The 27,424-nt window shown below is 48.5% G+C and overlaps 1 protein-coding gene across 2 annotated transcripts in view; it reads right to left on the bottom strand.

Annotated features, from left to right (window-relative positions):
- The window catches only part of TIAM1 (TIAM Rac1 associated GEF 1), a 377,611-nt gene extending 352,369 nt beyond the window's left edge, over positions 1–25,242 (bottom strand). For both annotated transcript variants that reach the window (XM_045902569.3, XM_064579587.1), the window contains exon 1: positions 25,092–25,242. The gene's annotated coding sequence lies outside the window, so the exon portion shown is untranslated. The remainder of the gene's footprint in view (positions 1–25,091) is intronic.
- Between the last annotated feature and the right edge of the window lie 2,182 nt (positions 25,243–27,424).

Genomic DNA, 27,424 nt, shown 5'->3' with positions numbered 1-27,424 from the left:
TTAGCGCTGCAGCGCGGGACGTGATCCCTGTTCTCCCAGCTCTTGTCTAGCGTCCATGCCATCTCCCAGGGCAACCTCACCTGGGAGAGTCTCCTCTGAACTCATACTGAAAAGGTCTTGAACATGACCTGCCTGCACTTTCTTCAAGGATAGCTGACAGATAAGGAAATGGAGGCCGAGAAATCAAGCAAGGTGGCCAAGATTGCCCAGGGACCTGAACAGAGATTGAACACCAAAAAACCCTGCTCCTCACACTCGAGGCAATCGTGTCTCCCATCACTAGAATATGGCTTCTCAAACTGGCCAGTGGAAGCCGGCTCAGAGCGCTGAGGCGTATTTGTAGGAGTATGAAGGTCCTGGGAAGAACCAAGGCCACAAAGGCTGATGGAGCTCTATAAACCTGTAAGCCAGGGAGGTGCCCCAGAGACCAATTGCATGTGCCCTCCTGGTGGGCCTACCCCCAGAAGCAAGGCGCCTTGTGATCTACACCGAGCAGACCCCTGCCTCCACAGGCTGGCCAGCCCCACTTCCAGCGCTCAGAACCAACCTCCAAGATCCTGGACCCCTGGCCACCCTACGGGTGCACAGCCAATGGAAATGTAAGCAGAGGGGCAAATGATTTGAGGAACACTCTTTCTTTTTTATCTGCTCACCCTTCAAGGCCAAACCTTGTAAACACAGAGTACAGTAGGTCTGGCTTGATTCCTGAGTAATAAACTTAGGGGGTAAAAAAATAAACGATGACTACTAACTATCAAGAACCAGAAACAGGACTTAACAGTTCTGGCCCCAGGTCAATCACAGCGCCACTGACTTACACCCCACAGAGCACACTACCATGGCTAATTGCTCTCCAGATGGTGGCTTGTACTTTTCCAGGCAGAATCTCATCTCCCCGAGCCTTGCCTCACCTTTCTACAGCTCTTTGTGTTTTCCCAACGTCCTCTCTGTGTGCAGAGGGCTTTGCAACACCTCCAAATTTACGGCCACCTACAGATTTAATTAGCAGACTGTTTACTTCCCCCCTCAGTCTTTGGAATATCTTAAGTAAAACCAGGCCTCCATTGAGCCCATGGGTACTCCACCCTGGGCCTCCATCCAATCAGCTCCCCGGTGGAACAGTGTTTGCCCAGCTCCAACCCTGGGTCTGGCCCTTGTCCAAGGCAAGTCTGTGCTGAGCCGGCCACCAGGTACCACGTGAGGGCCTTCCACCCCTGGGGCCGCCTGCACGAGGAGGGTATGCCGAAGGAAGGGCAGAGGTGGGCAAAGAAAAAGCTAAAGTGACGCTCAGTCGAGGCAAGGCTTTGTTAGAAAAAGAAAGGGTACAGACAGGCCAGGTGAACACACGTTTTTCAGGACTTCTCCATGTAATCCATACCTTAGAGGAAGGAAAAAAAGAAGAAGAAGAAGAAAGCAGTATGGAAAGAAAGAGCGCAAAAGAAATGGAAAAAGTGGGACCAGAAGGGGAAAGGGGGCAGGAGGGAGGGAAAGAGGATGATCTGCTTTTTTTTATTAACCACTAACTCTATCAATTAACAGACACAAACCGAAGGTGCATATTAGGCGCAACAATACAGGAATTTTGCTTGTTTTTTTTTTAAGTAATCTGTACACCTAACATGGGGTTCAGACGCACAACCCCAAGATCAAGAGTCGGATGCTCTGCCGACTGAGCCAGCCGGGGGCCCCAACAATACCGAAGTTTAGAAAAAATAAAGCAAGATCTCTCATCACAAGAATTTTGGCATCTACCAGGGGAAACAAGTCAGCAACCAACAGCAAGGGAAACTAATGTGAAACCAACATGCAAACAGGCATATCATTCATTCTCCTGCAGAGCCATTTAAGGATGCAGAGACTAACAAGTTACTCTGGCTAAGGAGCAGGAGTAGAGAGTCCACAGAAACTCGCCCCCCACCACCACCACCAACTAAACCAGGCAGGTCTCCGAGGCCCACCCCCGAGCAAGCCCAGCACTGACACGTTATTACAGGTAGGACAACCAGCATATGAAATCTCACCTTGGTAACACTGTGGCCCCCCACCCTTTGCAATGCTACAGCTTGTACGCACGGTGATTAATTTTTCCTAAACTATTCTGGGGTTTTATGACTACTCGTTTCTTTATTCTTAAGCTTTGAAAGTGGAGTCAAACAATTAAATATGTGGCGCTATTATTATTCATAATGGGTGCTAGATATCATGTCTACCTGATCATCCAAATTTGCCTAACTTAATTTTGCTGCAATGAAAATTCCTCTGACTTTCCCAGGACCTAGATAGGAAAACTCATTGTTTTGGAAATCGCCCCCCCTTCCGCTTGTCATTCTCTCCACACCCTGGCTTCAACATGCTTTGCAAGGCCTGTCAGAACTAAGAGATTGCTCAAATAAGAGAGAACTCACCCACTCTGGCAGGTTATCTCAGGAAAATAAGTGGGCAATCATTCTCTAGGGCAAGGCTAGCTAATAAAAATATAACTTCACATTTTCTGGTAGCTACATTTAAAAAAAAAAGTTTTTACTTTTTAGGACAGGGCGCCTGGGTGGCTCAGTCAGTTAAGCGTCGGACTCTTGATCTCGGCTCAGGTCATGATCTCAGGGTCGTGAGATCAAGCCCCGCGGGTAGTCAGCTTCAGATTCTCACTCTCCTTCCCCCTCTGCCCCTCCCCTGCTCACGCGTGCACGCTCTAAATAAATAAATAAAAACAAAATCTTTTTTTTTAAGTAAAAAGGTTACATTCAATTGAATAACCTATCGTATTCAACCCAACATATCATAAATATTATTTCAACACAAGTCAATACAAAAGGTATTGAGGGGCGCCTGGCGGGCTCAGTCTGTGGAACATGTGACTCTTGACCTCGGGGTCGTGAGTTCGAGCCCCACGTTGGGTGTAGAGATTACTCAAATAAAGAAATAAGCCAAAAAAATGAGTAATTTCTACTTTAAAAAAATGTTTTAATTAAAAAAAAAGTTATTGAAGAAAAAGTTGCTGAGATGACTTACATTCATCTCTTTCTTCCTAAGTCTTTGAAACTGGGTCTCTAGTTCACGCTTACAGCATGTCCTAACTCAGACATTTCACGGGCCCGGCAGCCACGTGTGGCTAGTGGTCTCCACAGTGGGCAGTACCGCTAGAACCCCTCCGACTGTAAGTGTGGCCAGGAGGCTATGAAGTTCAACAAGGAGTTTGCCAAATGAGAGGGATTCCTGATCTTGTAAATGCCCAGTTTTCAGGACGTGCTGAGCTTTCCTCGCACAAAGATGCCCTTTGGTCTATGGGAAAGAGCTGCCCCGAATCAGGAGAACCTCTCCACGGTACTGAGTTTCGGATCCAAAAACCTAAAACCCTCAATATAATGGAAAACACAAGATATTTACTGAGTACCTCCTAAGGAAGAAAAACCATGCTAGGGGCTGAAACGAAAACGTGTCCAAACTCACTATTAACGTCTAAGCCCCCAAGATGCTGGCCAGGGGATGTTTTCTTTTTCGGAGCCCCGTGCCTTATTAAAAAGTCATTAAATCTCAGTGCCTGCCATCGGGAAGGCAAACATCTTTAACTACAGGAAACCGAGTCCCTGAGTTCATGGCCGGCCCTGTTCTAAATGCCAGGATAAACTGAAGAATCCCAAATCAGCACGTAAGAACCTTCATTTCTGCCTGCCCATCACTGGAGTCTTCACCATCCCAAAAACCCTAAAGGAATAATCACTGTTAGGGTATCTGCAGTGCTTGACATTTTCTTCTCGGTGTCTCTGTTGCTCTAAGTTGACCCGGGAAGTTCGCGCTAACCCAATTGTTTCTCCTTTCACCTTAAAACGAAAGGTATTTCAATATTCTTTTTTTTTTTTTAAGATTTTATTTATTGGGGTGCCTGGGTGGCTCAGTCGTTAAGCATCTGCCTTCGGCTCAGGTCATGATCCCAGGGTCTTGGAATCGAGCTCCGCATCAGGCTCCCTGCTCTGCAGGGAGCCTCCTTCTCCCTCTCCCACTCCCCCGCTTGTGTTCCTTCTCTCACTGTGTCTCCCTCTGAGAAACACAGGTCTCTGAGAGAGCTCAGGTCATGATCCCAGGACTGCTTTGATCGCTCGTGGGGCCCAGACTCTCCACACTTCCCATGGGATCGGAATAGCCACCAGACCCGCATTTGCAGCTGACACGGGAGTCTGAGGTCCAGCCCAGGCACATCCCCACACTTGCAAGGACACTCAGGTCATTATTTATTCTTTTCCTGAGCAAGCATCAGATTGAAGGCCTCTGGGGAGCCAGCCACCAGGCCAGGAAGGGGGAGGACAGGATCTAGAATGGACCTGCCCTCAAGAACTTCAGGGGCCCTGAGAAAGAGAGGCCCCCCAACAGATTAAAAGGAGACAATGGGTGATTATGCCAGCAGAGAAGAGCCTGGAAAGCTTTCTAGAGATAATGGTGCCCACCCGGAGCCTTAAAAAGTAGGCAAGAATAAACCAGAGGGGGAGAAAACACTATTCAAAAGGGGTCTGGGGCCGAGTTTCTTACCCAGGTGCCAAGCCCATTGGAAACATCTACAGGAATTAACTCGCTTACTCCTCACAATAGCCCTACCAGGTAGGTATTATCCGTGTCCCCATTTGACAGATAAGAAAACTGAGGCACGGAGCAAGATGATGCTGTTAGTAAGTGGCCAAGCAGATGATGCAAACCAAGCAGTACGACGACCACACCCCTGTACCAGCACGTGTGGGAGCACATTGTGTTTGTGGACTCCAAGAAGGGAGTTTAAACGCAAGAACGTGGGGCACCTGGGTGGCTCAGTCGTTAAGCATCTGCCTTCGGCTCAGGTCATGATCCCAGGGTCCTGGGATCGAGCCCCGCATCGGGCTCTCTGCTCCACGGGGAGCCTGCTTCTCCCTCTCCCACTCCCCCTGCTTGTGTTCCCTCTCTCACTGTCTGTCAGATAAATAAATAAAATCTTAAAAAAATAATAAAAAATAAAACAGAAGAACATCTGAACAGTCATGAGGACAATGGTGGACCACTGGTGCCCAGAAGAGCCCCCTACATGCGTCAAACTCAAAGTCACATCCGGCGCTCTTTGATGCAGATACAGCCCCCTCCCTGCCCCGTTGACTGCTCCCCATCTGTGTCCACTTCGGGGTTGAGCGGGCAAGGCCAGGGTAAGCGAGAGGTGAGGCAGAAGGGGCGGAGCAGGGTACATACACCAGGTCAAGAAGTTTGGGCTTCAGGGCGCCTGGGTGGCTCAGTTGGTTAAGCGACTGCTTTCGGCTCAGGTCATGATCCTGGAGTCCCTGGATCGAGTCCCGCATCGGGCTCCCTGCTCGGCGGGGAGCCTGCTTCTCCCTCTGACCCTCCCCCCTCTCAAGTGCTCTCTCTCTTTCATTCTCTCTGTCTCAAATAAATAAATAAAATCTTTAAAAAAAAATAAAAAAATAAAAAATAAAAATTAAAAAAAAAAAGAAGTTTGGGCTTCACCCAATGAACAATGGGGCAACTCGGACAGGTTCTAAACCAGGACTGACGTGATCAGACATGCATTACATGGATGGCTGACCTCCAGAGGGAAGATGAAATGCAAAGTAAAACACGGACGGGGGGGCGGGGGGGAACCAGGAGAGTGCATCGGTCAGCTGGAGCTCCAGTAACAAAGCACCACAAACAGATGCTAAACAATGGAAATGTAGGTCTCACAGCTCTGGAGGCAAGTCTAAAATGAAGATGTGAGCAGGGCTGTGCACCGTCCGGAGGCTCTGGGGAAGACTCCTTCCCATCTCATCACCCAGGAAGGTTCTGGGGTCTCAGCACGTTCTGGTTCTGGATCTGAGTGCCGGTTACACGAGTACACGGTTTGTACGAATCCATCAAACTAGACACTTCCAATAAGGTGCACTTTTCTGTACGCGTGTTGCATTTCCATTTCAATAAATAAGCACTTACATTCACCAAGGTTGGTAAGTAACTTCCTGACTGCAAAACACAGGTGAGATCGCCCCGTCTACAAAGCTCTCCTGCCCGATGATGTCGATAATTCTAAGGGCAATGACACGGAATGCTGTTGCCATGCAAATTCGCATCCAGGACTTTCACGGAACAAGGTCCATGCATAACATGCTTTAAAAGCCCATCCTGTTTCCAAAAAGAAATGTGCATACAGCAATGTTCTGATTAGTGCTGCCTTTGTTTCGAGAGAGTGGGCCTCCATTGTCAAAGGCTGAAATCTTAGCTGCAAGCAGGAAAGGGGAGTGGGGAGGGGTCCTGGAAAATATTTTTATGCCTTTCTCACTGAAACTGAACACCAAAAATGGATTTTCCACAAGAAGCAGCAGGAGGAGGAAAAGGCTGCCTTAGCCTCCCGTGATGGCAACACCAGAGTTAAACAGGTGTCCTAACAGGAAAAGGGCCCGTAAATGGCAAAGCCAGAAGGCCTTGTGGCGCTGGACACGTGCAAGGGTAAGGACTACAGACCTAAGTGGTCCCCAGACTCCCGGAGTCAGCCATACTTCGCCTCGCACACGCTTAAACCTTTTGCCTTCAGAAGCGCACACACACCACCCATATAGGAAATTTCTTCCATTCTTAAATGGCCTGGCTCTGAGCTATTGGATTGCATGAAATGAGAGGAGAAAAGCGAATGGGTCCGCTGTTCCACAGTTAACAGTCTGCTCGGTGGAACAGGGTCACGTGGGCACAAGGGGCTGCTCAGGAGAGGGACATAACCGAAAAGGGGGTGGGGAAGGTAGTGGCCTCGGATGGGGAGGTGAGGGGAATCAGCCAATCCCAGCCCCCCACCACCACCACCCCGAGCCACCCAGGTGCTGTCCTCAGCCGATGAGCATGGTTTTCGGGGATCCACAGAATCCACACTGCGTGGCCTTGCTCACGCCATCTGCTCGCTCCGCTTCCCCACTTTCTCATCTGTAAAATGGGATGGCAATGCCCACCTGCAGGGACTTTTTAATGATTAACGTGTAAAGTAGCCCAAAGGCCCAGCACAAAGGAGAGGATCTATAAAAGGTGGCTAGGATAATGGTCAGTCATAAACGCCATTTATAAAGAAGTATTTAATTATTGACTTATACAAAAAAAAAAAAAAAGGACAAAATGACTACTCATTCTTTGCCCAGAAGACAGCATAAAACACAGGACTGTAGTTGATCTGCATGTCTCATGAATTCCCCAGCAAAGTTCAATAAGAAAAGCGCAGACGGGACTGAGACCCCGAAAATGAGAAGAGGTGGGGAAGTGGGGATAAAAATCGCATTCTCTTCCCGCATTCATTTTCAGGGGTAACAAAAGAGCACACACTGCGTGACTTCAGCAACAGAAGTTTATGTTCTCACAGTTCTGGAGGCCACAAGTCCAAGATCGAGGTGCTGGCGGCTTGCTTCCTTCCGAGGCCTCGCTCCTCGGCTGGCAGATGGTGGCCTCGTCACTGTGTCTCTCCTCTGTGCTCAAGCATCCCGGGGCCTCCTTGTGTGTCCACGTTCCCTCTTCTTCATGAGGACACCTCAGTCAGGTTGGGTTAGGGCCACGGGAACAGCCTCACTCTGACTTAGCCACCTCCTCAAGGGCCTCATCCCCAAATACGGTCACACTCTGAGGCCCTGGGGGCTGGGGCCTCAACATGAATTGAGGGGGGGGATCCGATTCAGCCCATTTCACTTCTCGGCACCCAAGCTGGCCATGCCGAATGGGGTGTTCACAGAACTAAAGAATCCACGTGCTACGAAGGACAGATAAAGGAGCAGAGAAGTTGTGCTTGAAAAGAGCTATTGGAGTAAGATGGGGGAGGCATGACAGCCAACCGTAAATGCTTACAGGTGGAGGGGTTGACTTATCTCCCTCCCCCACCCCGCCTACACACACAGACCCCCACCCAGGGCAGAGTCACCAGTGGAAGATTCAGAGAGGCCGACCTCCATTTCCTGCAGGGAGCAACTTTCTAACAATTCACTTGCTCAGCCAAGAGCACGTTCTTCTGATTTGACTTTTGTGCCTTCCTCTGGGGTTAAAAAGGGCCAGTCGAACTTGTATCCATGTCACACCTAGAACCTGGGGGTGGGCACTGCTCTGGCATCACGCCACCAAGGGACCACACAGGGTCTGCCTCAGGAAGGGACGTGGTTTCACCACGGTCACCCAGCTCATCGGAGTCGGCGTGGGCGGCTGAAGCCAGGCTCTTGGATGCAGGGCACCTGTCCTTCCCTTGGCTTCATAATGGGAACCACAACGAAGGCTCGGGTGACATTCCTCAGCCAGGGTATCACAGAGAAGACTCCTGGGTTGGAGGGCCTTATCAATCCTTCTGACTCTAAAATCCCAGTCTAGAGGCAACCACATTGGAAGGGCAGGAAACGGTGGGGAGAAACTCCCAAGGAATGACTCTCAAGAGTGATGTCAGCCACAATCCAACTGCATGACATTCTAGAAAAGGCAGAACTATGGAGACAGTATAAGATCAGTGGCTGCCAGAGGCAAAAGGGTGAAGGAGAAATGTATAGGCCAAGCATGGGGGATATGTGGGGCAGTAGAACTATTCTGTACAATACTTTAATGGTGGATAGACATCATTATCTGGCTGTCCAAGCCCAGAATGTGCAACACCAAGAGCGAACCGAAATGTAAACTATGGACTCTGGGTGACCATGAGGCCTCAGTGCAGGTTCATCAAGGGTAACAAACATAACGTACCACTCTATGGGGGATGCTGATTACAGGGCAGGCTGTGTGCGTGGGGCGGGACAGGAGGTGTATAGGAACTCTCCGAACTTTCTGCTCAATTTGGATGTGAACCTAAAACGGCTCTAAAAAAAAATAAAGTCTATAAACAAAATTAACAAAAACCAGCCCACAGCAGGTTACCTACAACCATGTCACCAGCCTGTGCCTCAGAAATCTTAAGGGTGCACCCCATTCACCTTCTACACTTTTGGTTCATAAAGTCAGACGCAGGAGGCTGGAAGCGAGGAAGACCTTCAACCTCACCATCTCACACAGGAGGAAGCCAAAGGACGCTGTTCCTTGTTTTATTTTGTTTGTTTTGTTCAAGGGTGTGTTAAGGATTTAAAAGATAAGCCCATGACAGTGTTGCCTAAAAGTTTAAAACAATGTTCAAAATAATTAACACAAAAAGTTCAGCCCTCCCGAAAGCAAAGAAAGAGAGAGAGATTCAATTAACAGTAACGAAATAAATGATTAAGAGCCAGTGCTGGCTCAGCTGTGGTGAGTCCAATATACTCATATATATGAACAGATCAAGACTTCTGGAAGGCAGTTTGACAATTCAAATTAACAGCCATTTTTTTAAATTAATTTATTTATTTATTTGACAGGGGGAGTGGCAGGCAGAGGGAGAAGCAGGCTCCCTGCTGAGCAGGGATAGTCATGTTTTTTAAAATGTTCTGTTTAATACCAATACCACATCCTGGGAATCTATCCTGAGAAAAATAAGTTTTAAAAAAGAAAGAAAAAAAGCAGTATATACATAAGGAACTTCAAAAAAAATTTTTTAAATAGTGGTAAAAAGCCACAACATAAATATTCATTTATAGGAAAATGGTTACATAAATGATCAGCTCGCTGGAATGTGTGATCATCATAAATAACAAGCTGGGGACGATGCAGCCAAACTGCACATGTCGACAATGCAGTGTTATGTGAAAAGAAACAAAATACAAAGCTGTATCTAAGCAAGAGTTACAAATACGTAAAAAGGACATGACAATGATGGGTAAGAAGGAACAGAGAAAACCAAAAGCAACCAACATGTTCCTACAGTAGGAATGTGGGAGAATGTCTCCTTTTAAATGTACTTGATTGTTCCTACAATCATCATGCAGTAAATAAAAATAATTTTATTTTTTTTATTTAATTTTTTTGAAGAGGGAGGGGCGGGGGGTGGAGAGAGAGAGAGAGAAAGAGAGAGAATGCCAATATCCAACGCAGAGCGCGATGCAGGACTCGATCTCACGACCCTGGGATCATAACCTGAGCCGAAATAAAGAATTGGATGCTTAACCAACTGAGCCACCCAGGCACTCCAATAAAAATACACTTTAAAGAACAATCTGGGGCGCCTGGGAGGCTCAGTCGTTAAGCGTCTGCCTTCGGCTCAGGTCATGATCTCAGGGTCCTGGGATCGAGCCCCGCATCAGGCTCCCTGCTTGGCGGGAAACCTGCTTCTCCCTCCCCCCCCGGCTGTGTTCCCTCTCTCGCTGTGTCTCTGTCAAATAAATAAATAAAATCTTTAAAATAAAATAAAATAAAGAACAATCTGATCTGTTTGCAATGCGAAGTCCCTTTAGAAGCCCGATGTTTGCTCAGGTCTACCCGCAGCCACTGCCCAGAAAAATAGTTTGAAAACACCAAAGCAGAGGTCTGGACCCTTATCAGATCTCAACCAGCAACGTGTTCACTTTCCCTGGAACCAGTCGCCTTCATCTGTCCCTCTGTGGTCACGTGCAGTGAACATTATGCCCTCAACCCTATACCCACCACAAACCTCGAACCAAGCTCTAAGGCACCCCCTCTATGAAGCTCCCCTTTCCACTCTCTGTCTCCCTCTCTGCTTGTATTCCTGAGTAACCCTACCTCCCAGCCAAAGTGCATTCTCCTAAGACCACACACTTCCTCCCCTCACTGTTTTCCCTGCCCCCACCGCTCACTACTACCCTTAGACCTTCCAGGATTTTCTACAAATACTTCCAGTACCCAGGCACAAATTCTTCCCCATCTACCTGCAGGCTAGGTCCTGGGCTGCCCAGCCCTAAGCTCCAGTAAGCCTTAACTATAAGCCCAGGTCCCCAAGAGCTCACTTTGGAATCAAAGGCGTATCGGCACAAGGCTCTTAGATTTGGGGTTTTCTAGTTTCTCTTTCTCTCCTGGTTCCAAACTGCTTACCTGGTTGTTCGCTCACTGCTATGGACTGAATGTCTGCATCCTCCAAAAACTCATGCGGTGAATACCTAATCCCCTAATCCATCCAGTGGGATGGTATTTGGAGGCTGGGTCTTTGGGAGATAATTAGGTTTTGATGAGGTCGTGAGGGTAAGGTGAGGGTAAAAGCCCCTCGATGGAACTGATAAAAAGAAAATGAAATGTGGGATCTCCCTGAGTGTGCATGCACCAAGGAAAGGGTAAGATATGGTGAAGATATAACCAGGAGAAGAGCTCTCTCACCAAGAATCCAACCATGACAGCACCCTGATCTCAGGACTTCCAGCCTCTAGACCAAGAGAAATAAATGTTTGCTGTTTAATCCACCCAGTCTATGATATTTTGTTATACAGCAGCCTGAACTAAGACACCAACCCACCCATCTTTCCCCTCAGAATGCAGGCTGTCTAATTTTGGCTCCTAATATAGCATCAGATTCATCCTGGCTGTAGACCACTTACCAACAACTAAGAGACACCTTCCTCTTGCCAGTGGGTCCTCACAGAATTTGCCTGTCTGTCACTCATCTCTCCTGAGTACAGACGTTTTTTGCTTTGGGCTTATCTCTTAGCTGCCACCCTCCATGGCCTGCTATCTTGGCAAAGACCCATGCACCCATGGTGTCTTTCTAGGAGACAGAAGGAGATCTAGACCCATGCACCGTGCATATATCCTGACTGCTGATGGCGTAAATTGGGGGCAAGTTTATCTAAACATGTATCAAGCTCCTCCACAGCAGTGCTGTGACCAAAGCCACAATAAATTTGGTTGCGACCCTACCTTCAAAGAGTTTGCAGTCCAAGAAGAGTTCACTGAGACACAAGGTAGACTATGAGAACACATCTGAAAGAGCCATTAGGCATTAGGACACCCAAGGAAACTGCATGAAGACAGCCGATTTCAACCAGACCTGGAAGAAGAGAGGCAGATCTGACAAGCAAAACTGGGAATAGTCCAGATGCAGAGACCATGTGAGCAACAAACAGGAAGGAAGGAAGGAAGGAAGGAAGGAAGGAAGGAAGGAAGGAAGGAAGGAAGGAAGGAAGGAAGGAAGGAAGGAAGGAAGAAGGAAGGAAGGAAGGAAAAAGGATAGGATAGGATAGGATAGGATAGGATATAACCCAGAGCAAAAGGGACTTCTGTTTCATTGGCTCAAACCATTTGAGAAAAGAGTCCTGAGAGATGAAATGGAAAAAGCAGGGCTGGGACCTAAGGGCCTTTGAAAGTTTGAACTCGGGACACCTGGGTGGCTACAAGGAGCCTGCTTCTCCCTCTGCTTGCTGCTCCCCCTGCTTGTGCTCGCTCTCTCGCTGTCTCTGACAAATAAATAAATAAAATCTTTAAAAATAAAAAAAAAGTTTGAACTCATGTTGACATAGGGGTACCTGGCTGACTCTGCCCCATGTTGGGCATAGAGCCTACTTTGGTTGGGTGGTTGGTTGGTTGGTAGGTAGGTAGGCAGGCAGATAGAGCCTACTTTGGTTGGGTGGTTGGTTGGTTGGTAGGTAGGTAGGCAGGCAGGTAGAGCCTACTTTGGTTGGGTGGTTGGTTGGTTGGTAGGTAGGCAGGCAGGCAGGTAGAGCCTACTTTGGTTGGGTGGTTGGTTGGTTGGTAGGTAGGTAGGTAGGTAGGTAGAGCCTACTTTGGTTGGGTGGTTAGTTGGGTGGTAGGTAGGTAGGTAGGTAGAGCCTACTTTGATTGGGTGGTTGGTTGGTTGGTTGGTTGGTAGGTAGGTAGATAGAGCCTACTTGGTTGGGTGGTTGGTTGGTTGGTAGATAGGTAGGTGGGTGGGTAAGTAAGTAAGTAAATAAGTAAATAAATAAATAAATAGTAATAGACTCACGGTGACACATCAGCTTTCGGAAAATTTAATGTCTCAGCAGTAAGTACACATCCATATTGCATGTCCTTCACTGCTTTAAACAGTCTAATGGAGTACTGCTTGGACACTCTTGTGGGTTAAACTGTGCCCCCCCCCAAAAAAAAAGACGTGTTTAAGTCCTAACCGCTAGCACCTATGAATAGGACCCTATTTGGAAACTGGGTCTTTGCAGATAAAACCAAGTAAGGATGAGGTCATATGGGTTTAGGATGGGCCCTACACCCAAGAGCTGGTGTCTTTCTAGGAGACAGAAGGAGATCTAGACACAGACACACAGCCACAAGAAACGACTGCTGTGTGAAGGAGCAGGCTGAGATTGGGAGTCATACTGTCACAAGCCTAGGAACACCTGTGGCCAGTAGAGGCTGGAAGAAGAAAGACCCTTCCCTACCAGCCTTTGGACAGAGCGTGGCCCTGCCAACACCTGGATTTTGGACTTCTAGCAACCAGACTATGAGAGAATACATTTCTATTATCTTAAGATACCCAGTTTGAAGGACTTTTTGCAGCAGCCCGAATTAAACTTGACCTCAAAATCATCCATGCTTTAAGACCCTTCAGAGAAGATGGGACAGTTCACGAACAAGGAGTCAATCCTAGGGAAAAACCCGAGGTCAAGAGGCACAACCATGTTTGGAACTGTGGATGTAAGCCCACTCTGCGGAAGGATTCTAAAGAAAGGGATGCAGGCAACACTAGAAAGTCAACAACTTTCTAATAACTGAGGGTCTGGGTTCAATCCTAGCCTGAAAGGATCCATCAACAATGGGGCTAATCCTTCCATTGATATTTAATCACTGGGCTTCTTGGAAGCCCTACAGGCTTTCTCATCTTTGCTCATTCCGGCCAGAATCCACAAATTCTTTATTCTTCCCATTGTCCTCATTGTTGAGAGGAGCATTTAGCTATTAATCCCCATGTGTAAGTGGATTACGGAACAAGACAATATGATTTGGGAGATTAAGTTCCCACTGGCCACCACCAACCCAAAGCTGAATGTGGATTTAATTAGTGCCATTTTACTGATTATCAGAGGAACTCCTACTCACTGCAAAAGCTTTCATAAGAAAGTAAGAATCCCCCTTAATCTCAGTACTGAAAGATATTTATTGTTGGTATTTTGGCTATACGGTTTTCACTATTGGTACCTGATATAATTAAGAGAAATACTTTGTAATTAAAGGGGGAAGAAAGCACCGATGAGGAGATATTTGGGAAGAACCACTGTGACAGACCAAAAAAGGCAGGGGGGAACCCACAGACTGGGAAAAATGAAAAAGGATGAACCCAGGTAATCAAAAGCCATTAACGATTTCAACACTGCTAGATGTCAGAAATTTTATTCAAATTAAAGGAGGCAGTTCAAAGATCTGACTCACAGAGGCTGTTGCAATACCCAGGGTATCAAACTATCCAACCTGACGCATGTCCTAATTAAGCTCGCCATTCCTGAATTCCAGAAAGTCACTTCTCCAAAAGGAAAAACTGCACCTTAATATTTCCTTGAGAGATTTCCATGTTCCCTCGAATCACCCATGGTTTGCTAGCAACCCTAACATAGGAACCAAGACCATATCTTATGCTCCTGGAACCAGGCTCCCCGAGCCCCGGGACTCTTAGCTGTCGTGGCTGTGGGCTGAGCCCCCAAATGTTGGGGTGGGGGAGCTGGCTCCATGCGCCCCTAATAAAGTCCAGGCATTGCTAGATGCTCGTTGCTTAGGAGGCCCATAAATTCACTTTTCCTGACTTGGATGGGACTCAGAACTGCTGTATCACAGGTTGAGAAGACATGGATTACCACAGTTAAAATTCAGAAGTCGTCAGTGAGGGATAATTTTAGCCCTTCTCACTCTAATAAGCCGTTAACTAGTCCTGCTGTAAAGAATGGGCCATTAACTTAGATCTCTAATGCCTTTGGCATGAAGACTCCAAGTTCCTAATGCTAACTAGCAATACTTATAAATCCGTCCATTTGGTTTTAACCCCATTTCCTCGAAGAGAGAGAAGGACATTTGGGTGTTCTTACTCAAAGCAAGCTGAAACCCCGCAACGACAGGCTCCCACAAATCTTTCTCTTTAAGGCAGTTTGAATGGTTTGCTACTATGGGTGGGATGCCCAGGACCAAGGCTGCAGGCAGATTCAATCCCCACATTAAGCATTAACTGTCGGGGTTGGGGGGGGGGGGGAGAGAAAAAAAACAAAACCCACAGGATGAATTTTTTAAATCTACTCGAAAACACTAGATTGTTGGGGTGTCAGGGTGGCTCAGTCATCTGCCTTCAACTTGGGTCGTGATCTCAGGTCCTGGGATCGAGCCCAGCATCCCGCTGCCTGCTCAGCGGGGAGTCTGCTTGTCTCTCTCCCTCTGCCCCTACCTGGCCCTCCGCACCCCCACTCATGCACTCCCTCTGTCTCTCTCAATAAATAAATAAAATCTTTAAAAAAAAAAAAAAATAGGGCGCCTGGGTGGCTCAGTTGGTTAAGCGACTGCCTTCGGCTCAGGTCATGATCCTGGAGTCCCTGGATCGAGTCCCACATCGGGCTCCCTGCTCGGCGAGGAGCCTGCTTCTCCCTCTAACCCTCCCCCCTCTCATGTACTCTCTCTCTCTCTCTCATTCTCGCTCTCTCAAATAAATAAATAAATCTTTAAAAAAAAATAGATTGCTAAATTATTAGCTAAATGAAAATCAGCTATGAGGTTTTAATTTTATAATTACAATGCAATGTTAAAGTTCAATTGATATTTATAGATTGAAATGATAATTCCTAATCAGAGATTTCAAGATGAGATAATTATTCTAACATTCAAAAAATTTTTCTAAAATGTCACAGTGGATCTTGCCCCAGACTTTTCTTCCGAAAATGTTTTTAATGCTCCATGAACTGCTTAAGAGGAGTAACATTGTAATGACCAGACTGCAAATACTTTTCCTCCCATAACGTTAACCACAGCAGAGTTAAAGGCTAAGGATGTGCTGTTCATAACACTGTTATTAGCACTATTCTGAAGTCATTAAGTGGGTGAACTTGCTCAAGCACTGAGAAGCCCAAAACCCCTGAAATTATTATCCAATTTTTTTTCTTGGGTTGCGGTCTTAATCTGTTTATTATCCAATTTTTAAAACCTTCTATCCTAGGAGCGCCTGGGTGGCTCAGTAGGCTAAGCATCCAACTCCTGATTTCCGCCCTGGTCATGATCTCAGGGTTGTGAGACTGAGTGCTGGACGTGGACCCTGCTGAAGATTCTTGCTCCCTCTCCCTCTGCCCCTTGCCTCCCCACTCTCTAAAACAAAACAAAACAACAACAACAACAACAAAAACCTTTCTATCCTAAAAAGGATACCTTATTAATTTATTCCAGCTAAAATAATAACCAAAATAACCTGATGCCTCAGATTATTCATTATTAATCTGACAGCTTGTTTCCAAATATCTAGGAAACATAAGCTCCTTTCCCAAGTGAAGAAATTTAAATATGTGCTAATAATATTTGTGTCTTTTGAATGCAGGGTTTTTCAACCTCAGCACTACTGACTATGGACCAGATAACTCTTTCTTCTGGGGGACTGTCCTAGGCATCAAAGGGTGTCAGCAACATCCCTGGTGTCCAGATGCCTGCTATCTTCTTATATCTAGATAGATACCAGTATAACCTCCCCAGTGTGACAACCAAAAACATTTCCAGACATTGCCAAAGGTCTCCTGGCGAGCAAAACTGCCCTCAGTTAAGAACCTCTGTCCTAACATAACACAATAAGAAGTATCACCCAGCAGAAATTTAATGCCCAAAAGCTGATACCCAAAGACAGCTCACTTTCAAATCACTTTGCAAATATTTCCTTCATGTAGCTTTGGTAAATAAATAACTGAACCATACACACTTTGTTTTTGAAGTAAACAGACTATTGCTCTTTTTTTAAATGTGAAATCAAAAGGAGCCAAGAATATTCAAGAAAGAAAAGACAGTCTCTTCAATAAACGGTGCTGGGAAAATTGGATATTCACATGTTAAAGAATGAAACTTGACCCCTCTCTCATACCACTCTCAAAAATTAACTTGAAATGCATTAAGGACTTAAATGTAAGACCGAAACCATGACACTCCTAGAAGAAAACACAGGAAGAAAGCTTCTTGACATGGGTCTTGGTAATGATTTTCTGGAAATCAGGTCTAAAAGCACAAGCAACAAAATCAAAAATAAAGTGGATCTCCATATCAAACTTAAAAGCTTCTGCATAGCAAAAGAAACCAACAACAAAGTGAAAAGGCAACCTACAAAACAGGAAAAAGTATCTGCAAACCACCTATCCAATAAGGGGTGAATATCCAAAACATATAAAGAACTCCTACAACTTAGGGCGCCTGGGTGGCTCAGTCGTTAAGCATCTGCCTTCGGCTCCAGTCATGCTCTCAGGGTCCTGGGATAGACAGCCCCGTGTCGGGCTCTCTGCTCAGTGGGGAATCTGCCTCTCCCTCTCACTCTCCCTCTGTGCTCTATCTCTCTCAAATAAATAAATGTCTTAAAAAAAAAAAAAAAGAAAAGAAAAAAAAGGACTCCTACAACTCAACAGCAAAACACCAAATAACCCAATTAAAAAATGGGCAAAAGATCTGAATAGACATTTCTCCAAAGAAAATACACGAATGGCCAACAGGCACATGGAAAGATGCTCAGCATCAGTCATCATCAGGGAAATGTAAATCAAAACCGCAGTGAGATGTCACCTCAACAACAGCCATCATCAAAAAGACAAGAGAGAACAAATGCTGGGCAGGATGTGGGGACATTGGAATCTTCACACATTACTGGTGGAAAGGTGAAATGGTGCAGCCACTTTGAAAACAATCTGGCAGTGCCTCAGAAAATTAAACATGGAATTACCATATGACCCAGTAATTCCACTCCTAGGTGTTTACCAGAAAAAAATTTTAAGTATTCAAACAAATATTTGTACACTGATATTCACAGCAGTAACTATTCACAAGAGCCAAAAGGTGGAACCAATCCAAAAGTCGATCGATTGATGAATGAATAAATAAAATGTGATGTATCCATACAGTGAAATACTACTGAGCAGTAAAAAGGAATTCAGACACACGCCACGACACAATGACCCTTGAAAACATGACGCTAAGCGAAAGAACACAGACACAAAAGGCCACATATTATATAATTCCATTTACATGTAATATCCAGAACAGGCAGATCTATAGAGACAGACAAATTCGTGGTTACCAGAGGCGAGGGGGAAGCATGGGGAAGGGAAGTGAATAAAAATGGGTACAGGGTTTCTTTTGGGGATGATGAAAATGTTCTAGAACTTATTATGGTGAGGGCTGCACAACTCTGTAAGTATACCAAAAACCACCGAATTGCACACTTTAAGGAGCTAAATTGTATGGTATGTAAATTCTATATGAATAGAGCTGTTATAAAGACAAAAGCAACCTAGGGGCTCCTGGCTGGCTCAGTTGGTAGAGCATGTGACTCTTGATCTGAGCGTTATAAATTCAAGCCCCACATCAGGTATAGAGATTAAAAATGAAACTTAAAAAAAAAAAATAGCAAGCTATAGACAAAGCATAGAAGACTTAATCATGCTTACAGAACACAATCTTACGATCCTGGTGGTGACGGAAGCTGGGGGTGTGTGGGGGGGGGTTGAGATAAAGGACAGATCAGAGCACCAATATTCTCACTTTAGGGGAAGTTAAAAGTCAGTCTTCGGTTGACGAAGCTAAATTAGAGATCTATATAAGTAACAAAGCCTTGAAGAATAATCAGTATAAGAACTATAAATAAAGCCATCAAAAATCTGGAGAAAGAAGGAAGGAGGTAAGAAGCAATAAATCAGCTAAATGGTCCTGCATCCTAGCAGGAAGTGGATAAATAAAAATGGTTAAGTACATTATTTAGAGATACAAAGACAACCACGAGAAGAACAAAAAAACAAAAAGGAACAAAAGTGATCATTTCTGGAGAGTACAGGAGTGGGCGGGAGCAGAAAGGGATGGGAACAAAACGCTTTTTCATGTTAGCTTGCCTGTTCCAGGAGTTTGTTAATGTTATCCAGAATTATTTACACATTGTTTTTAGAAAGAAATCAAACTTGGCATTCCTGGAGTTTAAGAATATGGATGAAAGAAGAATATACTTGATGGCAGGGGAAAATAGTAGAACTGGATCATCATTGCTGAGTAAAAATTGTGGTTTAAGTATATTTCAGCAAAACTGACTCGAGTTTTATAGCCAGAGACTGCATCCCGATTAAGGCAAATGTGGAAATGTATGTTAGATCCTTAAGAGAACAAGAAACATGTACAAAGCCCCAGCCCTCTGAACGGCAGAGGGTAAGAATCATCCTACGGTCAAAGTCTCACCATGGCAAGAATATTCAAGAAGACCTAACAACGGTGGGATCTAAAGGACATTTCAGATGAAAGAAAGAGCAATATGGCATTCTCCCCCCACACACGCACAATGGACCTCTGTTTAAACACACATTAAACACAAAAGGGTGAAGGTCAACACACTGCTCACCTCCAGAACGCAGCAGAATTTGCCACCGGGAAAGTACTACCCATGGTTATTTCAAACATCATCAGAGTAACAACTTGGACACCTGGGACTTGATTCTGGACAGCTAAAGTAGGGCGCTTCTGAGGGTGTCAGATGATAAATCTGATCATGACACCAGGTAAGAGGCATGACGGAGCATCCTCGGTACCCAGGGAGCTCAGGGCCTTGCCAGCATGGAAAGGGGCCCCCACGCCCCGCAGGTATCAGAACCCAGGGGGCCTACAGCCTGCTAAGTGTGTTCACTTTCCAAGGACATCCTTGTGTCATGGGAGGAGATGGAGATACACATTTTGCAAAAAAAAAAAAAAAAAAAAGGTAAAAACTAACACATTACCTCAGTTGGGTCAGGCTCCTTTTAAGTCCCAAAACCCCAAAATCCACATAAGAAGTTCATGGCAAGAATAAACCCACAGGGCGCCTGGGTGGCTCAGTTGGTTAAGCGACTGCCTTCGGCTCAGGTCATGATCCTGGAGTCCCTGGATCGAGTCCCACATCGGGCTCCCTGCTCGGCAGGGAGTCTGCTTCTCCCCCTCCCCCCTCTCGTGCTCTCTCTCTCTCATTCTCTCTCTCAAATAAATAAATAAAATCTTTAAAAAAAAAAAAAAGAATAAACCCACAGTTCAGAGTCTCTAAAACACTGCCCCAAACTGGCTGATGAGTTCCAGAGGCTCCCAGCCCTGCTGGAAATCCTCACTTGCCCACAATTCAGCCAGTGCTCCCCACCCAGCCCAGGTGACAAGGTGGGGTCAAAAGAGATATTATCCCCAGGATCTGAAGACGCCTTGAGATGGTCAGGCTTTGACCTGGAATCCTAAAGACATGGGAGGCCTCCAATATGGCTGGGGGAAAGGGGAGGCAAGACAGCCCCCCCCCACCGCCCCAGGCCCCTCAGACTCAACCTGCAGACATCAGGCCCACCACCACCCCCTTTCTGAAGAACAAAAGGTAGACAACGCCATGGACTCCACGTCCAGGGTCCCAACAATTTCACAGGGCAAATTCCCAGACCCATTCTAGGGGCCCTAACCTCCCCCTCCCCCAGGGCTGACCTGGTGGCCTTCCAGGGCCATTATCACCTCTGCAGAGGACAGAGGAATCCAGGAACAGGAACCAGAATTGATCTCTGTTTACAAGGTTAGCAGCTCCTGGCCAAGGAGGAGGGAGGGAGGGTGGGGGGAGGGGGGTTCTGTTGGTCTTTAATAAAATCACTTTCTGGGAGGGCAAATCCTGAGGTTAAATAATACTAGGTGGCTTTTTTGTTAAAATCCTCCTCCTTTGTAAATTCAAAGTGGCTCTGGGCAGAAAAACCTGCAATGCCTTTCATATCATACTGTGGTTTTGCTAGAGGGCTGCAAGATTCGAGGACCCCCATCTCCCCAACTGCACCCAAGTCTCCCTTTAGGGAAAATAACTTTGTGACGGCACCAACACTCAAAGGGCCTTGGCCCATTCTGTAACTGACGATGCCCTCAGCTGAAAGAACCTTCCTCCCGGCGCCATCACTCTGTTCCACGTCCGACTCCTGTATCACGGCAGTATGCTGCACTCCCCCCCTCCCCCATTTCTACTACCATTTCAATGAACTGAGACCCCACCTACAGGGGAATGCAAGCCTCTGAGCTCAGCCTCAGCCCACTAGGGAGGCACCTCCTCACCGAGCAAAAGAGCACCAAGGTCTTCTAGAAGACTCTCACACAAGCACAGGAGGAATCTTTCCGTAACCACAGTCTAGACCTTTATGAATTTCTTAACGAGGTCCCTGGAGATCCCAGGAACAGTGAAAGTCTTATGCCGGAGGGGCTGGGAAGGAAGGGACAGGAGGTGGGGAAGGGGCTGGAAGGAGAAAACCCACCTATTAATATCCCATAACTTTTACACTGGAGCATTGTTTTATTTTCAAAACACTCTGTTCCTGGTTGAGTACTGCTTTATCTTTCAGTGCCTCCTTTATTTAATCTTTAAAAAAAAATTTTTTTTTTCAATAAGTGATTTGGCCTACCATGATGAGAACTTTTCTTCTGAAACACAAGAGTGATTAAGTTTGGGATTGTAAAAAAACTGAAAAATTTTGCTGGGGCCTGTTCTTTCTGTTCCTATACTGAGAAAAATACAAACAAAAAAAACAGACACACTCAGAAACATACATTCTACCCATCTGCTTAATTTAGAAAGGAAAGTGTGTACGTATTTAGGTACGTCAGGTAGACACAAAAATGCACACACATGACCCCCGTGGAACGGTGTTATCGATACAAGAGTCCAATGGCTGGAGACAGTGAAAATAAGGATCTTTCTCTACCTGTCGTGTTCAGGAATCTGGACATTGCCCATAGGAACCAAATTCTCTTTCTGCCTTCCCACCTTCACCCCTCCTGCACGCTCAGGCAGCAGAACACCCTGACATCCCTGGCTTCTAGTTGAGGTTTCAATGCGATCCCTATATTCTCACCTGCCTTCCTCATGTTTCCCAAAAGCCCAGTCTCACGAAATGTTTCTCCTGCAGACCACAAGCTCCGTGTGGAGAGGAAAGAACCAACTGTTAACCAGCACACCCAGTAGGCCCACAGCAAAGCTCTGGGGAAGGGATTTCTGGCCAGGCGCTGTGGAAAGCCCACGGGGGGGGGGGGGGGCCACAAACTGCAGGAATTTTGGCGAATTTGGGGGCGGGGAGGAGACTGGACCAGGGCTGCCTTTCCTTTCATGTTTGGGGGGGCAGAGAGGAGAGGGAAGCTGGGAGGGAGAACTTGCAGAGGGAAAGGAGAGGAAGTCTTTGTCCCAGCTCTTCAGATGAGCATTAGAGAGGAGTTAAATTGTCAGCTAATGAGATTTCCGAACCACGTGCTCCCTTTTAAGTCGAGGCCCCCAACTGATTTGATCCCTCAACGGCAGCAGGGGACAGCATCCCTCGGGGGCCAGAGAATTCCCAGAACAAGTGCAAGAAGGCTCAGAATCATCACTAGGCGAACATTAAATAGGTTATCTCATATGTTAATTGATATCTAGCAATAAGACTACTGGCTCTTTCTGTTTGCGGGAGTCACCTCCTTGGGGTGAACTGAGGCAGGCCCGGGGAGCAGAATGGCATCAGGAGCATTCCCTGGGGGTTCCTGCGCCCACTGGACAGCTGCAAGTCACTCACCTGGTTTCTGTCTGTCTGTATGCTCTCCTGGGCCGGTTAAGACCCTGGAAGTCCACGTTCAAAGGACGGGTTCCTGGACCTAACTCAGTAATTTGCCCCCCGCAGCAAAGGGTGTTGAAACTGGAAACATTTTTTCCAATACTATCTTACTTTGTAGCCAAGCCTGAGATTGTGTCTTTTCAACTCTCTCATTTGGGGTTGTAGACGAGTTTTTCTTGCTTTTGTTTCTCCTGTATGAAACTGCCTTCTCTCTTTGCCTTAAAAAACATTCGCAGTGCGGGGCTGGTGGGGCAGAGAAAAAACAAGTCAAAACACATTGATGGCATTTTGAAGATACTCGATGAAATCAATTCTCCCCTTCTACCTTCCCTGGTGAAGTCCACAGCCTCCACCTTGGGTTTATTTCTCCTCTATTCAAAGATAATTACTTAACAACTTTTGTGTTTACCAAACGCAAAGACAACCTCCCTGGCGGGGGCGCTTTCCGACAGCATACAAAAGAGCATATTCTAGAAACCAAAGATTTACTAAACTTCTGCCACAAGACCGGGCTCAAATTTCACTTCTACCAGGAAGTGTTCCCTCCCTGCCTCCAGGTATCTCTTTGTTCAAACCTCCCTCCATCCCGGCGCTAATCACTTTGCTCGGAGGCCATTGGTTCACTTGGTTCACAGGCAACCGGGTCCCACCTGGACAAGTGTTCTTCCTCCAAGCCCAGGCCTGGGCCTCAGCATTGCCTTCAGGAAGAAGGAGGAAAGCAGAAACAACCGAAACCTAATGGAAATTCAAACACATAAAAAGGACCTGAAAGCGATTAGATAACTGTAATTAAACCTAAGGCCAAGTAAAACAAGCCCTGTTTGAGGCTGAAAACAGTCCTTCAAGCTTTCTAAAATAAAAGAGAAGCCAGGGAAGAACAGCAGAAAGGGGAAAGATAGCGGTCTACCCTCTATAATAGATTAACTAACTGGGAAACAACAGTCCAGTGTTTCATTTGTGGCAGTCAGTGTGCTAAACTGATGATTTTTATTGTTCAAACCCCCACCACCCCCAGCCTCCAACAAATGGTAATACACATTATCCCCACTTTACAGACTCGGAAACTGAGACGCAGGGAGACTAAGTAGCTCGGCCTGGATCCCTCGGTTTGTGAGTGATACTGAGCAGATCCTGGAACCCGAGTGCGTCTGACCTCAGCGCCCAGGCTCTCAACCTCTTCTCCAGCTCAAAGTGCACCAAGTCAGCACGCACGGGTAAGCCGATCGCTACCGCCCGGACTCAAGGATGCCCCACAGCTGCTCCGCGGGGCCGCGTGGGTACCAGAAAAGCGGGCATGGATTGGCCAGCGTCCCCAAGGGCTCGCGCGCGTCCTTCAAGACTTGCCAGCATGAAGGAAAAGGCAGGCTTGGAATCAACCGGGGCTGATCCGGAGGCAAGGACAGAGGATGCTACTGGGAGGGAGGTGAGCTTGGCTCGGTCAGCGCCCCGACGGCCGTCAATCTGAGAGAGAGCCCCCGGCCGGGACAAGGCGCCTCTGGTGCACGGGGCCTAGGGGGGCGCCGTGCGCGGCGGGGACTGGGCGCGAAGGCGCCGTCTAGTCTTTTCCCTGCAGCATCTCTCCAGGAGGCCGGGGGAGGGGGCGTCACCTGACAGCACGCACCAACTTCTCCCAGCTCGGAGGGGGCGCGCGGCAGCAGCCTCGGCCGGGGGAGCGCAGCGCGAGGCTCTCGCCCAATGGCGAGGTCTGTAAACAAAAGCGGGCCCCACGCGGGTCCCCCACCGGGCGGTGAGCCGCGCGGCGCAGCAGCATCCGAGCGGCAGAGCCCGCGAGAGGGCGAGGCGGGGTCGGGATCGGGCTCCGGGACCCCACGCACAGCCCCCGGGAGCCCGCACCCGGACCAGTCATTGTCTGCGCGCGCGCAGAATGCCGCTTTAAATGCCTCCTCCCAGGTCAGCCGCGGGTCCCCGGCCCTGTGTGCCGGCCCCCAGGCTCTCCGCCCCGTTGTGTCCAGCCCCGAGCGCGGCGCGGATCGCCAAGGTGAGCGCCGGCAACGTCGCCGAAAACCCAGGCCTGGAGGTGCCCAAGTCAGGGACGGAGACACACACACAGACACACGCGCGCACGCACCCGCACGCCCTCCCCGAAGTTGATAAAAATCAGCCGATAAATACAAAGTGCGGCCGCCGCCGCAGGTCAGCGCCGACCTCCCGCTGCCGAGAAGACCGAATGCCAACGCCGTACGCTGTCACTTTCATTCGGCACCCGGCACCTGGGCGCCGCTGGCTCGTCTCCCTCCCGACAGCTCCCTCGCGCGAGCGATGTCTCCTCTAGCCTCCCCTCGCTAGCTCCTCACCTTCCAAGTGTGTGAACACGAAAACAATACGAGTAAAGCCCAATCGGGGGGAGCTAGGACCCGCCGGGAGCCCCAGTGTGCGGGAGACCAGGGTCAGGACGTGCCCGCCACGGGCAGAGCGGCTCAGGGCATCCTCACCACGGTCCCTCGGGGCGGCTTCGGACAGCCGGCCCGCGCCCTCCAGACCCGCGGTACTCACCCGCGACGCTCGTCCCGGGTCTCCGCGACGGGGCCGGGGACAATGCGGAGACGCCGGGCTCCTGGGGCTGCGGGCGCCGAGGCGTTCGCGGCGCTGCAGAGCTGCGCGCCCGACGGCGGCGGCGCTGCTCGGCCCGGCCGCGCTCCGGCCCGCTCGCCGTCTGCCAATGAGAGCTGTCAGGGCGCCTCTGCCGCCGGCCTCGGGGGCGGGGCCACGGGAGCCCGTGGGAAACCGAGCTCCGATTGGGCCGCCTGACAATCGCTCCGCCTCCAGGCGGCCAATCAGAGGCGGCGGATACAGGAGCGGGGCGTTCAGAGTTGGGCTGGAGAGTGACAACAGGAGCACGCCGGGTACCCGCGCTGCATCCCCCGCCGGTGGCGCCCGGCTGGAAGGATGCGGGCGCCGCGCGCTCCGGAGCTGCCACCCCGCAAGGCGCCGGCGGCGCAGCCTGGGGAGAGCAGGGAAAGGCAGCGGAGGCGCGGCGGGCTGGGGAACGGCGAGGGAGCCCCTAACAAAGCAGCTTTGGGAGGGCCGAGCGGCCCCCGCCTCCTCCGTCTATAGGTCGGCGAAGCTGCCTGTCACTCTGCATAGGTGGAGGTGGCCAATGACGTACAGAGAAGGAGCTCGAGTTGGCGCGCGCGCGCGGCTCGGCATCAGTGGGATTGGTCGGAGGTAAAGGATTTTCCTGCCACCTAAGGCTGAGAGGGAAGGGGAACGGAACGGGGGAGGGGAAGAACCAAAAAAAAAAAAAAAAAAAACCGTACCTGCGACACGTGGTCTGGCTCGGGAGGTGTGTGCCTGGCTCTAGAGGGAGACAGGAACTTTTTTACGAGAGGCAGGAAAATCCTAACGTAATCCCTCCCTGTGGATGCCGGGGGATGTTAGCGCCAACCGGGCTCCAGGTGGGGCACGGTGGCCTTAACCGAATCCTGGGGAGTCCTGGACTCCCCGAGGTGACTCACCTTGCCCAGTGAGTGCACTTAAAGTCACAGCGTGGGGCTTGGGCCTTACATTCACCTACCGGGCAGACTACGGACTTGGGCAAGGTTCACATGGACCTCCCGGTCCCGTCTGTAAAATCCGATGCTTCTTGCCCTTTACCTTTCGCGAGCTTGTGAGGGACATCGAAGCCGGGACGTGGACGGTAGGGACTAACGAAGCTTTCCCCACCCTGGGCGGGTGCTCCCTCCGCACTTGAAGAGCCTTGGACTTCACCATTAAGAACAAAGGCTGGGGTGAATATTCCTTAACAACCTGAGGGGTGGGAAGGCCTGGGCTCGCGGGGTGATCTGGCTGAAAACTAAAGGAACCGCAAAAGGCTTTGCCTGTGTCCTAGAGGGTAAACCTGAACGGGAAAACTAAAAATCATCCTTGACTTCTCCCTCCTCCTTCTCCCCTCTCTTCTCGCCTACTTCCCAAATCCATGCCCTCCTCCGGATTTCTCTCGCCCCGACCACATCAAAGGCCTCCTGTGTCTCTCTACCCGCAAGCCCTCCTGAAATCTGTTCTCCCCTCTGCGGAATCATCCTTCTAAGCAGAAAATCTCATTTTTGCTCGCTCACCTTTGAGCTCTTCCCTTTTTGCCCAGAATACCACTCCCCCCCGCCCCTCTACTTTCCCCTCACTTAACTAACTCCTGCCCGTTCTTCAGAACCCAGTTTTGCAGGCAGTACATTCATGCAGTAGACATTTGCTGAATTCCAACTGTGCAGCGGTGTGACAGCCACTGGAAGCCTCCTGTATCCAGTCAAAGTTAAAGACCCACATCCCCAACCCCCAGTGCTCCCACTCCCCCCTGTATTATGTGGGCTGTTGCCAGTTAAGTATGTCCTCTGGTCCTCTGCCACCAGCACAGCGCTCCATTCCATCCAGAATCTCATCTGTCTTGTTCTCTGCTGTTTCCCAGTGCCTAGCACAGTACTCGCCATATTTGGGGCACTCAAAAATATTTAATCAATAAATATAGAGGAGCGGGCGCCTAGGTGGCTCAGTTGGTTAAGCAACTGCCTTCGGCTCAGGTCATGATCCTGGAGTCCCGGGATCGAGTCCCACATCAGGCCCCCTGCTCAGCGGGGAGCCTGCTTCTCCCTCTCCCTCTCCCCCTGCTTGTGTTCCCTCTCTCGTTTTGTCTCTCTCTGTCAAATAAATAAAATCTTTTAAAAATATATATATAGAGAGAGAGAGAGAGGAGCTATAAGTAGAGGTAAGAGCTTTGAAGATTTGAAGTGCTTCTAAGGCATCCGTTTTGAGAACAATGGTTAGGACAGTAGATCAAGAGTGATATGTCCACCAGGTGCCATGATGGGTGTTGCAGGGAGCTTTCTGAGTGAAGT

Source organism: Mirounga angustirostris, unplaced genomic scaffold (assembly GCF_029215605.1).
Source record: "Mirounga angustirostris isolate CCGP_5_RB_7025 unplaced genomic scaffold, mMirAng1.0.hap1 SCAF_1, whole genome shotgun sequence".
Lineage (NCBI taxonomy): Eukaryota > Metazoa > Chordata > Mammalia > Carnivora > Phocidae > Mirounga > Mirounga angustirostris.
The sequence above is the reverse complement of the archived record's forward strand: the minus strand, read 5'-3'. Positions and strand labels throughout refer to the sequence as shown.